The following is a 14,021-nucleotide window of genomic DNA, read 5'->3' on the forward strand; positions in this document are numbered from 1 at the left end:
TTAAAAAACAGCCTTATTATAGAAAATTCAAGATTACTAATAAGGAGAAAGGAGCAAATAAACCAACTATAATCTCCAAGCTTGTATTACTGTGGGTTAAATCTTGGGACACATTCTCCCAGCCTTTGGTTTTACTTTTTTAAAAAAATTATTTATAAAATAAAAGATAAAAAATACCAACAAGACCATAGGATAAGAGGGGTACAATTACACACATTTCCCACCACCAGAGTTCCACATCCTGTCTCCTCCACTGGAAATTTTTCTATACTTTATTGCCGTGGGAGCATGGACCCAGGATCATTATGGGGTACAGAAGGTGGAAGGTCTGGCTTCAGCAATTGTTTCTCCACTGAACATGGTTATTTGCAGGTTGATCCATACTCCCAGCCTGTCTCTATTACTTCTCAGTGGGGCAGGTTTCTGGAGAGGCGGGGTTCCAGGACACATTGGTGAGGTTGTCTGCCCAGGGAAGCCAGGTTGGCGTAATTGTAGCATCTGCAACTTGGAGTCTGAAAAAGCATTTAAGATATAAAGAACAAATTGTTTAATAATCATGAACCTAAAGGTAAGACTATAACAGATGAGATTTGAGGTGTCTATTTTGGAATAAGCTAGTAGGTCTATTTTAGGTATGTTCCAAGGGGCCCATGAATTTACTAATTTTTGCCTGAGCCTGACAGCTACCATGCAGGTGGACCAAAGGTATTGTCTGTGGTGTCAGAGTTGGAAACAGAACTAGAAAGCTGTATCTGGGAGCAAAGTAGCTCCCAAATGTGGGAAAAGCATATAAATATTGTTAGCTGTAAACCCCATCTATTTGATCTGGGGCCTATATTCTGTGCAGGAGTCTCTGTATCCCTGTAGATTTGAGCTTGCTGTCTGTGGTCATAGCTAGGAACATTTTAGGCTACACCCATTGCCGGACCCTGCTTCCTGGAGTGGTAGAGTATTTTGGTCCAACCTCCCTTTAGAGAATGGGGCAGTCCCTACCACTGTTGATCCATATTGAAGGCAAGTTCCTATAGACGTTCACAGAGGGGTCCATTATGTTGTTCCTGATGGAGATGACCAGTGACAGTGGAGACAGTGTCTGTTAGAGGTCTAGGTCCATCATGTCTGTGTGGGAATCCCAGGATCCCGAATAGGGCCCCAGGAGATGAGGTCCAGCCTTTGGTTTTATAAATAAATATCTTTTTATTTTTAGTTTTTCAGAAAAGCAGTCATATGAAATGGAGTTTTAGACTTTCTTTGTTTCTCTCTCTCTCTTTCTTTCTACCATTGTCCTGGATTTAGTTTTTAAATTTTGCTAAACAACATTTATCATTGCAAAAATAACAATCAATTATGTAATACTCAAAACAAAACCACCTACAAAATTAATACTTAAAACTTTTTTCATATTGCTATTTTAAAAGTAATGATAATTAAAAATGCATGCTCTAACATTAAGTACAATGCAGAATACCACATTATCTTTAGCCTTTGTAGTTTTAATTAAGTGTCCTGAAAACTATTCTTCAGCAAGATCATTTTATTTACTTATTAAACATTTTTTTGGTGTTGGCATGGCTTCACACATGTTTAATGTCACTGCTGTGGGTTGATTTTGCATATACATGTAGGGAGGGAGAAAGGGTGACAGACAGGCTGAAAGCACAGAGCTTCTTCTGCTGCCACTGTAGCATTACCCCTATAATGTGCTGGGACTCAAACCTGGGCTGTGTGCATGTGTGCATATGTGCTTGTGTGCATGTGTGCATGGCAAAGCAGGTTGCCTAGCTGGAGAACTATTTTTCTGGCCTCAGCAACATTGCCACCACCACCATCATCATAATCATCATTATTTTTTGTCAGGCTTATCATTGGTGCTTGGTGTCTGCACCAGTTTCCTCAAGATACTTCAATATTAACTTAGATCACTTGAAGAGCTGGTATTTTTACTTTGGGTACTACTTATAGCTACAACTCTTTCATTCAGGTCATGTGGGCCAGTGAAGCAAACCCAGGACTAGAGCTTATGAAACTCATAAGCCCTGAAAATGAAATGTATCTTTCTTTTTTAGGGGCATGCAATACAGGATGCATACATTTGTCCTTTATTTTAGAGGATAATGATTGCCCTTTATTTGATATATATATTAGGAGCTCTATATTTTATCTTCACTTAAGTATATATATTTTTAGTTTTTTAAAATTTTATTTATTTATTCCCTTTTGTTGCCCTTGTTTTATTGTTGTTGTTATTGATGTCATCATTGTTGGATAAGACAGAGAGAAATGGAGGAAGGGCTCCCCTGATTTTTTTTTTAATGCATAAAATTTTATGGAACAGAGTCACAGTCACCCATTTGTGGGTTACTTGTGGCTCTTTCGTGAGCTCATTTTATGGTATAACTGATAGTTGAGAAAGATATCTGATGGTGTGCAAAGTCTGGAATATTTACTATTGGCTCCTTTATGGAAAAAATTTCTCAACCTCTAAGTTGGAGAAATAACTTGTTAAGTCAACAGTTGCATAATAGGTGCCAGGAACTGTTTGCTTTGCCCAAATCTATTTAGACAACTATAAATGCTGGTTTCACCTGACTCTACATCAAACAACTCATTGCCATTTTTCCAAGACTAATCTCTATTCTAGCTAAATGGGGCATGAAAACTGAAATATCATAGGCATCTTTCTCTTTACCCACATAGGGAAAATGTTTCTTGATGAGTTTAATCTCTAATTTCTTAGAAATGTAGAATTGCTTTTGTACTTTTGGAAAGATGGGGAGACTTTAGAGATGTCACTTGGTCTTGTCTACCCAAATAGTCTTTAGTACATGCATTAGGCAGCTGATGTATGCAGTGTTGCATAGCTCATGAGGTCTCCCTTTTTTTAGTAGGTTAGGGATAACATGGTAGTCCCACTGGCCCTCTCGTGAAAGTGAACATGCTTACAAAAAGGTCAGTATCATCATATGTTCTCTACTGTATCTACTGTGATTGGCAGACTTTATTGATAGTCTGGGAACTCTAGGATTTCAAATTACTTTAGAGTCATGAGGGTCAACTAGGAATAATAAAGAAGATCACCTGAGAACGCAACAAGACTATAACCACTTTGGAAACCCACCAAGTCGTGGTTGAATGCAAACACATGTGACTCATGGGCAAATAAGGGCCTAAGGAGAGATTCTTGAGGCTAAAAGCCTGTATATACTTAGGAGTGACTGGTAACAGTCTGCCAGTTTACCAGTTGAAGCACCACCTCCAGTCTGAGTTTTTTTCAACAAATAAACTGCTGAAGGGAGGACCTAAGGCTCACCAAATGGAACAGTGAGTCTCCACTGCTACTGTCTCTTGAAGGTTGGAGCAGCACTGAGAGGCCCTATGCTGACACAGGGTGGGGGAGAACTGACCAGGGAACTCAGGAGAAGACATATACTCCCAGTGGTCTTGGAGTAGGTTGTATAGTGGGAATCTTTCCACATTTTCTTCCAGATGAATTGGGAGATGCATTGAATAATTGCCTCAGAACCCACAGAATATGAACAGGATTTATTTATTATTATTATTTTTAGAAACTCACAGGGCCAAGGAGTGCTGCCTGATTTGACTCTGGCTGCTGTCAGAACAGCTGAATTGGGCCTGGGGCTTTCCACCCTCAGGGCGTGGGAGTCTCTTTGCATAACCACTGTGCTATCTCTCCCCCACCCTGCTGCTCCTGGAGGCCATTTTTTTCCCCTTTTGTTGCCCTTGTTGTTGTAGCCTTGTTGTGGTTATTATTATTACCATTGTTGATGTTGTTCATTGTTGGATAGGAAAGAGAGAAATGGAGAGAGGAGGGGAAGACAGAGAGGGGGAGAGAAAGATAGACACCTGCAGACCTGCTTCACTGCCTGTGAAGTGACTCCCCCGCAGGTGGGGAGCCGGGGCTGGAACCGGGATACTCACACCGGTCCTTGTACTTTGCACCACCTGAGCTTAACCCATTGCGCCACCGCCCGACCCCCTTTATGTTTCTATTCTATGGAGTAAATAATAAATTAAAGATCAGCAAAGTTCCACATGGGTTAACTCTTTTAATTACGATGAGGACTTAATGTTTATAATATCATCAGCAAGAAGGTAAGGCAAGTGAGGTGCCTAGGACACAAAGTTTAAGGAGGCACTCTTAGTAAAGTGAGAGCTAACCTCTCACTTTGCATAAGCAGGAGAGTGAACCTGTGCCTTGTGTGCTGGTTACTTGACCTTAGTCCTGATGCTGTGTATTATAACATGTGTTTATGCTTTACCTCTGATCATAAGGCATTGCTTCTTGGAGAATATTAGAGAATATCTCTAACCTTTTGGACTCTGTCATTTCTGTTGCTACTGAATGATCACACCAACACCTGTAGCTGTAGTGAGTATATGTTGTGTGCCAGGGAGATAGCATAGTGGTTATGCAAAAAGACTTTCATGCCTGAGGTTCTGAGGTCTCAGGTTCAATGCCCAGTACCACCGTAAGTCATATCTGAGCAGTGCTCTCATCAGGAAAATAAACTAAGTGAGTATTGTTGTGCTTCCCAGATTCATTACTTTTTGACCGGAACACCCATCCTAACTGTCTTTGGGAATGTTGGTAACTACGGATTAACTTGCTCTCTAGGAATTACCTTTATCTGAAGAAAGTAACCTGCATCTGGGTTAGCCTTCTAGGTGAAGCTGGGTACCTTGCTTCAAATTTGGGCACGCTGGCTCCAGTGTTCTTGGTGGGATGGCATTGCAGTCAGCCCCTCTGTCTACTTAACCCTCCAGCTCTCACTCCCCACAGAGACTGACAGTGAGAGTGTTTATCAACAAATTTTCAACATACAAATCTCCTTTCAGAGTGTTTCCCAGAAAACCACACCTATGTCAGTTGGTGTTAAGGGTGGCATGAGGAAGTAGACCCGACAGTGAGATTTTGGAACTGGATCACCTGCCAGCTCACTGGTATCGAGGGCAACATCTCTATTGGCAGGTGGAACACTGATCACCTCAGGTAGTTGCAGTGTTGCATTTATTAAAGCTTTCACTGTTGAGTTGGGATGGAGTACTGATGGAAAGGGGTTTATTGTGGATTGTGGAAAGGAGTTGAAGGTAGGTACAATACCACAGTTGTTTGAGGAGTTTGGTGGAAGGCATAATTATAAGAACTGTGGTATTGCATGGCTGCTCCTAAGGGCAATTCATGAAGTAGCCAATAAAAACTCAGAGGTTTTAATGACTAATTAAAATTAATTAAGTAGGAAAGACAGACTTTTTGGCAGCAGATAAAGAGGTTTTTCTTGCAGCTGAAGGGCAGAAAAAGCTAGATTTATTCCTGTCTCTTCATGGCTTAATAAAACAATTCATTTCTTTTTAGTGCTGAATTAATATCTCATCTGAGCATAAATAAGGCTTATTTATCCATTTACCTATGTAAGTGCACTTCATGATGCATAGTAGAATATTGTACACCACACTAATCTGTGATCAATAAAAATCATATTAATATGTCAATAGGTGCAGGAGAGAATCTGACAAAATTCAACATACTTTCATGATAAAAACTCTCAACAAAAGGCAAAGTACTTCGACATCATAAAGGCCCCAGATGGCAAAGCCACAGCTGGTATTCTCAACAGTGGAAAGTTAATCCAAAGCCACAGGTTCAGTCCTCTGCACCACCATAGACCAGGGCTGAGCAGTGCTCTAGTAAACAAAAAAACAAACAAACAAACAAACAAAAAAAGTGGTCCAGGAGGTGGTGCAGTAGATAAAGTGTTGGACTCTCATGCATGAGGTCTTGAGTTTGATTCTCATTAGCACATGTACCAGAGCGATGTCTGGTTCTCTCTCTCTCTCTCTCTCTCTCTCTCTCTCTCTCTCTCTCCCTACCCCTCTCATTAATAAATAAAATATTAAAAAAGAAAATGAAAAACCTTACCTCTAAGATCAGAAACAGTGCAAGGATGTCACTTTGCCACTTATAATCAATATAGTACTAGATGTTCAGGCAAAGCAACTAAACAAATGACACCCAAAGCAGAAAGAAAAAACCAAAGTCTTTGTAGATGACATGGTTTTATGTATTAGAACTCTAGGTCTTTCATTCCCTATCCCCACCTGCAGGAAGAAGCTTCAGAGGTGGCAGAGCAGTGCTGCGGGCATCTCTCTACTTCTCTGCTTCTCTCTCCCTCTCGTTGTTTCCCTCTCTGTCTCATCCTCTATTAAAAGGAAAAAACCCAGCAAACAATGGAGTCATTGTGCAGGCACCGAGTCCTAGCATCAACCCTTGTGGACAAAAAACAAAAGCAACCCTCCCCCCACCAAAAATTAGGATCCAACAAATGGTGCAGGAGGTGGTGCTGGTTTGAGTGCTGGATTTGGAAGCATGAGGCCCCAAATCTGATCCCTGTTATCATACTTGCCAGAAGGATACTGTGGTTCTCTGTCTTTCTCTCTCTCAAAAAATAATAAACAATTATTTTTTAAAAATTCCAACAAAAAACTGTACACCCACCACTAATGTACCAATACCCCTCCACTAAATTTCACTGGATTCCTTGTACCCTTGAAGTCCACACTGAAGCCCCTAATACTCTTTGGTAACTTCAGTTCTGGAGACCGAGTCCAAAGATTTGTATTCTTTGGATTTTGCTTGTTCATATATTTTGCAGGTTATTAACAATGACAGTGGGGAAAGGCCCCACTGTCTGGGAAGTCCAAGCCATTATTTCCATGAGAGTCTGAGCGAGTTGACCCTGAGCCACCTCTCTCTGGGGGTGGTAGGCTTTTCCTCCTGACCTCATGAACTTATGATGGATGGACTTTTGTGGATGGGATACCTTCCTGTACATGCTCCGCCATTACCTTTGAACAAGAGCCATGTATTACTGTATATGTCCAACCTGAAACCCACCGCAAATATCCTGGCTTTGTTCTACTGTCCCCTTCCCACCCCCTGCCCGGAGGTGCTTAAAATTCACCCTTAGAGAAAAAGGCCTACCTATGCATTGTGAGCTCATGACCAGACCCTATATGGTAACTTCCCAGCTAAGATCAAACACCTGACAGGTCAATATTTAACTCTGCATTGTGTGTATGGCTTAATGATTATCTTAACCTCTCTCGAGCCTTTTGGGCATATCTATCTGCTTGTACCCCCCAATAAATGAGTCGTCCATGAGGCTTCTCCCAAAGCTGGTTGTATGTTTCCTCTCCTTACACTCTACCTTCATTGCCAGGGCCCCCATAGGACCCCTAGGAGCCATCCCAGTCTCTGCTTCCAGTGGCCAGGGAGGCGGGGCGCCCCAGGATGACCTGCAAATGATCAATAGATAGAAACAACTATCAGTGAATAAAAGGATAAAGAAAATGTGGTTATCAATTATATCAATTATTATGTAATTAACAATTATATCAATATATATATGTATGTAGATCTATCGCACACCAATGGGATATTATTAAGTCACAAATGAATGAAATAATGATTTTATAACAGTGTAAATGAAACTGGATGGCATTATTCTATGTGAAATAAGGCAAAGACAACATTTTACAATATCACTGATATATGAAATTTGTAAAGAAATAAAGAAATATTGCCTCAATATGAAATTATTACATTATGCATATTTTTATTTAGGTAATATTGATCTACAAAATTGTATAAGATTCAAGTGTACAGTTTCCCCACCTGAGTAATTGTACATATCAAACCACACCTACCTCCAATTGTTCAGTGACCATCTACCACCAACCAAATGACCCTCTCTACCTCTTCCAACTCTGATTCCCTTCTGATAGCTACCATTTTGTTTTCAGTCTAGATATTTGCTTTTGGTTTGCTAGTTTATTTGCTGTCTTTGCATTCCACAAGTGAGTGAAATTGTATGGCATTTGTCTTTTTTTTTTTTTTAAGATTTTACTTATTTTATTAATGAGAAAGATAGGATTAGAGAGAGAAAGCACCAGACATCACTCCTCTGACATCATGTTCCAGGACCTGAATCTTCCCACCAACCCTAGTCTTTTACTTTGGTGCAATATACCAACTCCAGTCCAAGTTCTGCTTTGTGTTTTCCCTTCTGTTCTTATTTTTATAACTTCTATGAGTGGGATCATCCTATATTCATTTTTCTCTTTTTGACTTATCTCAATCTAATTCTGAAGAGTAAACTCTTACTGTGAGAGCAGTGATCAACATTTGGAAAGTAACAAGGTCAACCCGATTAAACAGTTTTCTCCACTAAGCTCAGGGTGAAATTTTATGTCACAACATGATCACCAAAAATATGTGAAGGCAAATGTCAAGAGGTTTCCTGATATTTTCCTCGTGGCATTCTATTCTATTTTTGTCTGATGCATCAACTATCCAAGATTTAATACCTAGTGGAATGTACTTACTGGAAAGAAATTAAAAACTCTATGTCACAACATTGCACATGGTGGTAATGAAAGATTTCCTCAATGCCTTTAATTCCTATTCACAATAGTGCAAAAAATAATTATTGACTTTTTTTCAAATACTGTGATTTTTTTCAACCAGCAGAGAAATAACTAAGAAATAAATAAGAGTAATGACGTGTTGGTAAATAAATATGTGAATACTACCTCTTAGAATTGGTGATTGGGATCTTTGACTTATTACATTGTTTGCATAACCAGTAATCCATCATGATCACATGTGAATATTTTGAAATTTGTAATTCTAGAAGCCTATATATTGTATATTATGTATATTTTTTGTTGTCACATGGGCTTTACCTCACTATGTTGAGTTTTTCAGATAGAGAGACAGAGGTAGAGAAAAACAACAACATAGAAGCTTCCTTCAGTGTGGCGAAGCCTGAGCTAGAACGTAGGTCATGCCCATGACAGTGCAAGTGAGCTATCTTGACAGTCCAATAGATTATACACTTTAATGTGTAATAATTTCTTTTCAAATTCTTTTTTGCTTTCATTGATTCATTATTTCTCCTTTAAATTCTGTTTCATTGTAACCTCTGCATACATTCAACTTATTACTGGTGAAACTAATTTTTAAATGCTTCATCTGTCACTCTTGAAGGAAAGAATGAAGGATAAAAAAAAAAGCTCAGCTCTCACTAGGCTTATATTCTAATGGGCTAGTGCCAACTGAGAGTTTAAACAGCTCAATATTGTGATCTGAGGAAAGTCACTTTATAGTATGTTTTTGAAATTTGATACTTTTTATCCAACTACTATCCTCTTAAACATTGGTATTTTCTTCAGACTACTATGTGCTTGGCTACCACATTGGTTTAAGTATAATTTGGGTCAAATCATATCCTCAAACAAAACAAGTCAGTGGTTCATACAATAGGTTTGAGCCGGAGAACAGCCTTGTCCTTGACACACTGCAGATGTTTAAAAGAATTTGTTGAAAAGTCAAACAAAAACAAACCCTTAGACTCTGACCTCAGAACTGAGGTGACTAAAGGGAGAAGGGGGTGGAGGGTCAAGTGGACTGTGGAGAAGAGAAACAGAAATTTCTTTAGAGGTGAGCATGGTGTGGTAACATATTTGGAAGAAGTGTGAAACTGTACCCTTAAAACACATACATTTTTGCCAACTCTTACAACAACAACAAAAATAAATATCAAGATTTGATAATTGAACAAAAGTACTAATCCCTGGGATGGACATTTTTCATCTTATAGCCTGGGTATGTAGTACATTAGAATATATTCACTTTTATTTTCTCATTATTAACGATGATATTCACAATCTACATATTAAATATTTTCCTGCCAGTACATTTCTGACTTCCTCTTTGTGTCTTCATACAAACTGCCTACTGTTCCCTTTCATCTTCAAAGCCCTGCTCTTCATAAAGCCACATCTAGTTTTTTTCTTTTTTGAATTTATTTTTTTGGCAGTTCAACTGTACCCTTTCTTCCCTGCCCTTACAGTTCTATCTTCCCAATAAAAATGATCTCCATTTTAGAAGCAAGAAAAATAAGGAAACTAATATGTCTTGGAACCCCCCTGCTTTGGAGCCCTGCCCTTGGGAAAGATAGAAGCAGTCTGGGGGTATGGATTGACCTGCCGCCCATGTCCAGTGGAGAAGCAATTGCTGGACTCCAAAATAATTTTGCACTATACTCTCAGTGGGAGAAGGTGACCAAAGGGCTCTGAACTCCAACTCCATCAGAAGCCAGAGAGAGAGAGAGAGAGAGAGAGAGAGGAGGAAAGAGGACATTTGGATATAATAATAGATGTGTGTGTAACTTGGGAAGGAAGAGATGGGACCTATATAAAAAAAAGGGCCAAATATATACAAATATAAATAAATAGTTGTAGAAATAATAGTTTACCCATATCTGCAACTTTGGAGAACTGCTGTAGCTTACAATGGTGAGACTGGGGATCCAGAATTCTGGTGGTGGGAACAGTGTGGAGTTGTACTCTGGCATCTTGTAATTTTGTAAATTAATAATAAATCACCAATGAAAATCTATAAAAAAAGAAACAAGAATAAGGAAACTGATGATCAAATGGGCTAGATGATAACCTATGGGTTGAGATTTCTAAATACATGCTCTTTCACAGTATTCACCTCTGAACACTGGATTCTGTCCCAGACATAACTCCCCGTAAATGGCAATATAATCATGTGTGATCAGTACTCAAACAGTGCCATGGAAACTCAGGTAGGACAGGAGGATGCTGCTAAGGTGTGATACCATCAGCAAAGGCTTAGGGAAAATGTGTGATAGAAGAAATTGGGCCCAATAACTGTGTTTTGATCATGGAATTCCCCAAAACTTTATTTTCTATTTTTTTAATGTACTTTTTCAAAAACCCTTTTTGTAATAAGTGATTGTACAATCTAATAAACCACTTAAACATAGTCAGTGTTAGTATGCATGATCTTGAATTATAAGAGTGTGTGTGTGTGTGTGTGTGTGTGTATGTGTGTGTGAATGTAATAATCTACATTAAAGAACCTGTCTACAAATGAGTGTTATGAGTAGACTTCATGGGTCTGCAAATCCCAGAAACTCTCTTGTCTGCACCACAAACTACAGAGCAGAGGCCCAGGAGGTGGAGCAGTGGACAAAGTACTGGACATTTCAACACAAGGTCCAGAGTTGGATCCTTGACACCACAAGTGCACTCTTGCTCTGTCTGTCTCCTTTAATTGGCACCAGGGTTATTACTGGGGCTTGGAGCCTGCAGAGAAATCCACCACTCTTGGTAAACTTTTTCCTTTTTTTCCTTTCTTTTCTATAGGATACAGAGGGATTGAGAAGGGTGGGGGAGATAATGAAGGACAGACAAACACCTGAAGCGCTTTGTTTCACTACTTGAGAAGCTCCCCCCCCTGCAGGTGGAGAGCATGGTCTTTGCAAATGGTAACTGTGCTTAACTGTGTGCACTTCACTGTGTGCCACTGCCTGGCCTCCATCTCCCTCTTATAAATAAGTCACAAAATGAACTCTGCATTTCCCAAAAATCTTTCTAATATCATTTTATCTCAGGTTATATCCAAAGAAAGTGGACAAAAGACTATGGAAACCCAAGAGGGCAGTAGTACAGAAGCAAACAACCCTCAAATCATGTTAGAGGTGTATTTTTAAAACAATTACCCAAGGTCACATTTAACTGCAGTTTCTGATGCAATGAAACCATAAATGTAAATATTAAAAAATATGTAATTGTTATTTTTACAGTGCTGGCAAAGATATACTAGATTTGCATAACAGAGGGAAAGGTCAGTTAAGAGTTCCTGCTAAGGAAAGGGACAGCCTAGAGGCACATTTTTAATTTAAGTTTTTCAAATTTATTCATTTTTCCTCTTACATTTTTGTGTGGTTCTCTCTAATGCATCAACTGTATCAAAAGTGAAATCCCAATATAAGTGTAGTATCTAAATATCTTTTTTGCCTCTAGGGGGAAGTGTGTTTTCAACAATTCTGTCCCCAGAAGTTATTTCCCTCTGTAGGATGTAGAGTTCACAAGGGGATCCACATGCCTTATATCCAATCCAATGTAACTTCAGGAAGATGCACTTTCTGAAAATCTGGAGGAGGATTTACATTAGAAGTTTCTACCAGGATTGTTAGGGAGATGGTCAACCCCATCTCTACCAATTATAACTGGTAGAGAAAACTTCTTCCTTGATAGCATTGCTAAATCATATAAGAAGTTTATAACTGCTTTTTGTTGTTGTTGAAGTTTTACCTATCTGGGTATTTTTTTCTCTCTCAGACAGAGAGACAAAGATAGAGAAAGAAAGACATGATAATGTGAAGCTTCCTCCTAAGTGGTGGGGTTCAGGCTTGAACCTGAGTTGTGTGCCTGGTAAAATAGGCACCCACCCAGGTGTGCTATTTACTGGCCTGTAACACTTTTTATTTTCATTTTTTATTTGTGATTAATAGTAGGTTAAAAAGTTGCACAATTATAGGGTATAGTTCCACAACACACCCTCCACTAACATTCTGTGTTCCCACTCTCCCACCTCCCAAAGGCAAGTATTATAGTTCTTACAAGTCTTAGAATATTTGTTTGCTTCTGGTTTCTCCTCTTCTCTTTCTTTTTCTTCTCTCTCTCACAATATTTTCTGAAACAAGAAATTTACTACTTTGCAGTTTAAAAAGATGGTATGGTAATGTTCTGGACAAAATGGATGAGATAGGAGTTGATTATACTAAGTGAAGTAAGTGAAGAATTGGGTACTTTTGTTCATATGTGGAACATAAGACAACCATAACAAAAACAAAACAAAACAAAACTGAAACGACTTGCAAAAAATAGTAGTCAAATCATGTATATATTTTTAAATGGAAATATTGACAAGACTATAAGATAAGAGGGGTACATTTCCACACAATTCCCACACCCAGAGCTCCAAATCCAATCCCTTCCCTTGATAGCTTCCCTATTCTTTATCCCTTTGGGAGTATGGACCCAGGACCATTGTGGGGTGCAGAAGGTGGAAGGTCTGGCTTCTGTAATTGCTTCTCTGCTGAACATGGGCATTGGCAGGTTGACCCATACTCCCAGCCTGTCTCTCTTTCCCTAGTGGGTTAGGGATCTGGGGAGGTGGGGCTCTAAGACACATAGTGGGGTCTCTGCCCAGGGAAGTCAGGTTGGCATCATGGTATCATCTGGAACCTGGTGACAGAGTAATGAAGCTGACAAAATCATGTAAATTTTGTGAAAACCTTTGGTGGTAAAAGAGGCAAACGAGGCATAGATACTGTGGTGAGTGTTGCACTGAGCATCACACACACATGAAAACCTAACATCTGAAATCTTATAATTTTGCAAACTGCTTTTAAATCACTAGTATAAAAATTATTTACAGAAACACTTCTTTTATTCCCATTTCAGTGCTTTACAGATGAAAGGAACACTATTTAAAAACTGAGGGCTAGGGATATCTGCCTTGTCATTCTTTCTCTCTTGACTTGATTCACTTTTATGATTATAATGCTGCAAGAACCGCATTATAAAATATGAAAAATCCTTTTATATGCTATGTGCCCTCAAAACCTAACTACACCTAAGGTGAGTTTTGATATAACAAATATCATCACTCAGTGTTTGCTTTCCCCCAGTCTTTTACACAAGGTAAATAAGTGGCCCACACTTTATTTCTCATCCAACTAGATATAATTTTTAGGGGGTGAAAGGGCATGTAGTTATGCCATTCAAAGACTATGCTTTCAGGGATCATTTCTATAGTTTGTAAGTTTTACCATTCATATTTCTTAGGCCTCAATTCTTCATGCAAAGTGTGTGTCTTAAAAAAAAAATCTTTCCCTGCCCTATGATTACATAAACTTTATTTGTTGTCTGAGAAAACCCTGGTATGACAGAGAACAAACAAACTTTTAAAAGTTAGAAGTCCAATTATGTACTTATTGTCTGGTGGATCTTCCTACAATCTTGTGCCTATTTTTCATTTGAAAACCTGTCTTTAAAAATCATATTTTTTACCAAATGGAAAAACTGAAGGGGGTGATTTGAACACCAGTAAAAGCAGTCTC

At 38.9% G+C, this 14,021-nt stretch overlaps 1 long non-coding RNA gene across 1 annotated transcript; it reads right to left on the reverse strand.

Annotated features, from left to right (window-relative positions):
* Window positions 1–204: 204 nt before the first annotated feature.
* On the reverse strand, window positions 205–11,339 carry LOC132538688 (uncharacterized). Its single transcript, XR_009550043.1, has 3 exons — window positions 10,338–11,339; window positions 7,227–7,314; window positions 205–512 (listed from the first exon to the last, which is right to left on the reverse strand). It is a non-coding gene; the product is annotated as an uncharacterized LOC132538688 (long non-coding RNA).
* Window positions 11,340–14,021: the final 2,682 nt, after the last annotated feature.

Source organism: Erinaceus europaeus, chromosome 5 (assembly GCF_950295315.1).
Source record: "Erinaceus europaeus chromosome 5, mEriEur2.1, whole genome shotgun sequence".
Classification (NCBI taxonomy): Eukaryota; Metazoa; Chordata; class Mammalia; order Eulipotyphla; family Erinaceidae; genus Erinaceus; species Erinaceus europaeus.